The sequence below is a fragment of the Pseudorca crassidens genome, chromosome 12 (genome assembly GCF_039906515.1).
Source record: "Pseudorca crassidens isolate mPseCra1 chromosome 12, mPseCra1.hap1, whole genome shotgun sequence".
Lineage (NCBI taxonomy): Eukaryota > Metazoa > Chordata > Mammalia > Artiodactyla > Delphinidae > Pseudorca > Pseudorca crassidens.
Window position 1 is genome coordinate 12126834 of NC_090307.1, and position 3750 is coordinate 12130583.

Consider the following 3750-nt stretch of genomic DNA (forward strand, 5'->3'; position numbering starts at 1 on the left):
TTAGACACAAACACTAAGCAACTCATTTGTTCTGATTCTCAAGCCATGCTCTCTACCAGCTCAAGATGTGGACTGTTTTCCATGATACCCTAAATCAATTTTAAGGGAACACAGGAAAAATTTATAAAATGTACATAATAATTTGCCCTGTTTTTCCTTTACAGAGTAATTTCTCATATCCCTTTAGGGTTTATAGTAATAAGTTCTAGGTATTTTCCTTCTTTGTGTTTTACCATTTTGAATCTTCTTATATTCTTTCTTTTACTTGATGAATAATCACTGAAGAGTGACCATGTGCTCATAGTACTAGATACTAGATAAATAAACTTAAATAAGACATTGTCCCAGTTAGTTTTATAGTGGCTGAGACAAAATGTAAATAAAACTTTCACTAAATTGTTAAGTGTGCAATGATACAAGTATAATACTGTAAAATTAAGCATTGCAAAGGAATGACTAGGCATTAATGTCTATGAGAGGAGTGCAGGTCAGAAAACCATTGGGGGTTGTTACACTGGAGATGCATATGAAGATGAATTAGGTGCGGTGGTAAAGCACTCTAGGCAGGCAATACATTAGTTCTAATACTTATTACACTTACTACTTAGACTTACTAACTTTGATACTAAAGTTCTCTCTTTGTAATACTTAACAACTGAAACAAGTAAATTTTGTTTGTTTTCCTCTGATCCCTGAATTGTTTGTTTTTCCCTCTCCTTTTGAAACTCCAATTACATATACATTAACTAGCTTGATACTGCCCCGAAACTGAGACTACTGTCTTTTTGTTTGTTTTTTTTTCTTTATGTTATTCAGTTTGAATAACATATCAATTTGCCTTCAAATTCTTGGAATCTTTAACTTGTGTCCAAGTTGCTGTTAATTTCATCAGATGGATTTTGTAGTTCAGTAATTTCCACTGGATACTTTCCATTTTTTAAGGCGATGAATAAATTTAACTATACTGAAACAGGCTAGGGACTGCAAAACTGAATTACAAACTTCTGAAAAGTCAAGTACTGATTTTTGTTCTTTTCTCTGAAAAGAAATGATTTCTATTGTAATTTCTAATGACAACTATGGTTTCATCCGATACTTTTCTTCTTTTTAAGAACTATACTTACTTCCTAAATAATGAAAAAATCAGAAATTTATGTTTCCAAATACTAGATTTTGCATTCCTAATGTGGACACTACAGGCACTGCTAATTTTAGAACAACAATAAAACACCCCTAAGACCAGTGAGATACAAACCTGATAAAAAGTATCCACAATCCCTTAAACTACCTCTTTTTCATTGTTTCTCCTCAACTTCAAAAAATAGAGCAAGAAGGGTAGGAGAGGAAACACAGCATTTAATATTTTCATGAAGTATAACTTAAAAGAAAAAAGATTAACCCAGGAAATTATGGTTTTCTATGGTAGTCGATGTTTACAGATCAGGAAATAAAATACTCCATCATCACATAAACAACTTATTATTAACCAACCTACGTAAATAATGAAATTACTTACAGTGTGAAGCCGAGAGTATACTCCAGTCTCTGTTGTCTTGATTTGCATAAGCAGAGGCATAAGTTCTTTCTTACATCTCGAGAATGAATGATTGGCTGTTTGAACCACAGGATTTTTCATCAGAGCTGAAGCCATTTACGGTGTAAAGATCCCTTTTCCATCATTAAGAATGAAAGCCCATTCTTAAGAACATGTGGTCCAACAACTAAAACACTCTCAGGATTTGTTACTTGTCTGTGATTAATACCGACTCCACCTTCTGCAATCCAATACCCTCGGGGACCACCTGGAATGGCATTTGCTTTGCAGCATGTATCCAGGACACTTGTCCCAAGGTTAAGAACTAATCCGGAAAATGAAGTTTCTTTAAACAACTCTTGATCAGACGTGACCTCCAGTGCATTTGTGCTACTATAACAAAGGGCTTGTGTACATTTTTTAGCAGAACCCAGCCCCTCTTGTCCATGAACAAGCTTTGCTACTTCCGCAGCAAGTCGTTTCTGAGGACGCCAATTTCCTGGCTCTTTGACCCGAAGCTGCACTATGTGGTCAATCTGTGCAAGGGGCAGAAAAGTGAGGAGCTTTTACCTTTCTACGCAATCATCTTGCTTCCTGACAAAGAACTGATACAATTCAAAACAAGGTGTCTTAACTGTTCAGCCAAAGAGCACTGCCAGCAGACTTCCCAGTTTGGATCCGGGTGTACTTGTAATTAGGGGAACAGTGATTCCAGATCCGTCTTCTCCAGTCAACTTGTTGATGAAGTCGTACCAGGACATGATATTGCCCAGCTGACCAGATGCACCCAGCTGGGCTCGAACAGGCAGCAGAGGTCTTAGGCCTACAGCGCCCGGTGTAAAACCTCGTCCAAGCTCCTGGTCTCGCGGTTCTCGACCCGCATCCGGACCCGGACGCTCCTACGCAAGCGTCAGCCTCCGCACCCCGCCCCCACACCCAGTTGCTCGGGGCTGCCCCGGGGCTGAGCTGAGCCGCTCTGGGAAGCTGCTGCAGGCCCGCCCGTCAGCGAAGAGCTGCTGGTGAGGAGCAGACAGGCTTGGAGCCTTCGATGCGGGGCGCTCGTTGCTTCCCACGCGCTCGGCAGCCGGCGCCTGGTGCGCGCCTAGCTTCCGGCTGCTCGGGTGGCCCGCCTTCCACGGTGGAAGAGCGCAGGGAGCTCTAGCTTTGCCCTCCTCTAGGGGAGGAACTTCTAAAACAGACCCCGAGCCTCCTACACCGCCAGCCACCCCTGAGCACCAGAGTGGGCCTCACGCAGCCGCAGGGGAAAGACTCCTGAAGGGCCTGGGGCACCGAACTACCTGCCTGAGATAAAGGACTGCAACGTGGGCGCCGCCATCTTGGTGCAGGCACGAAGAGAATGCTGGGATTTGGAGGAGGGTCCAGCTACATCCTTCAGTCCGCATTCCACTTGGTAAGTTTTAATAAACTATATTAGAACTATAGAAAATTGTACAGTTGTGTTGGTATGTGTGTGTATACTATATAAAATCACCACAATCAAGATAGCAAACATTTCTATCACCCTCAAAAGCTTCTTTCTACTTATATATATATTTTTTTCTGACTTCTTTCAATTAGAATAACAATTTTGAGATGCATTCATATTTGTCAATAGTTTGTGGCACCCATTTTTTAATTTGGTATAAATATACCACAGTTAGTTCATTTATTCATCTGATGATAGACATCCTGTTTCCAGTTTTGGACTACTGGAAATAAAGGTGTTAGGAACTTTGATGTACACATCTTTGTACACATAAATTCCACTTATTTTGGGTTAGTACCATAGAGTGATAGTATGTGTATGTCTAACTTTATAAGTGCAGTAGCTACCAAGTATTTTCCAATGTGGCTGTACCGCTTATATTTCCACCAGCGGTATATGAGAGTTCAAGGTAGTCCACATCCTTGACAACAAAAAGCATGGTAGGAGTTTTTAAAATTAATTTTAGCAACTCTAATCTGTTTGTGGTGCTATCTCATTGAGATTTTAATCCGTAATTTGTCTCATAAGTAATAATACTGTGCATTTTTTCATGTGTTTATTACATATCTTATTTTGTGAAGTATCTGAGGTATTGCCAATCGTTTAATACCATGGTTTGTGGTCTTATTATTGAATTATAAGAGATCTTTATATGTGCTGTATGCACATTCTTGATCTGATACATGTCTTATAAATACTTTCTCCTAATCTCTGGCTTGCTTTTTCATTT

General features: G+C 39.9%; 1 pseudogene; it reads right to left on the reverse strand.

Annotated features, from left to right (window-relative positions):
• Positions 1-1635: 1635 nt before the first annotated feature.
• Positions 1636-2870, reverse strand: LOC137204216 (tyrosine--tRNA ligase, mitochondrial pseudogene; annotated as a pseudogene).
• Between the last annotated feature and the right edge of the window lie 880 nt (positions 2871-3750).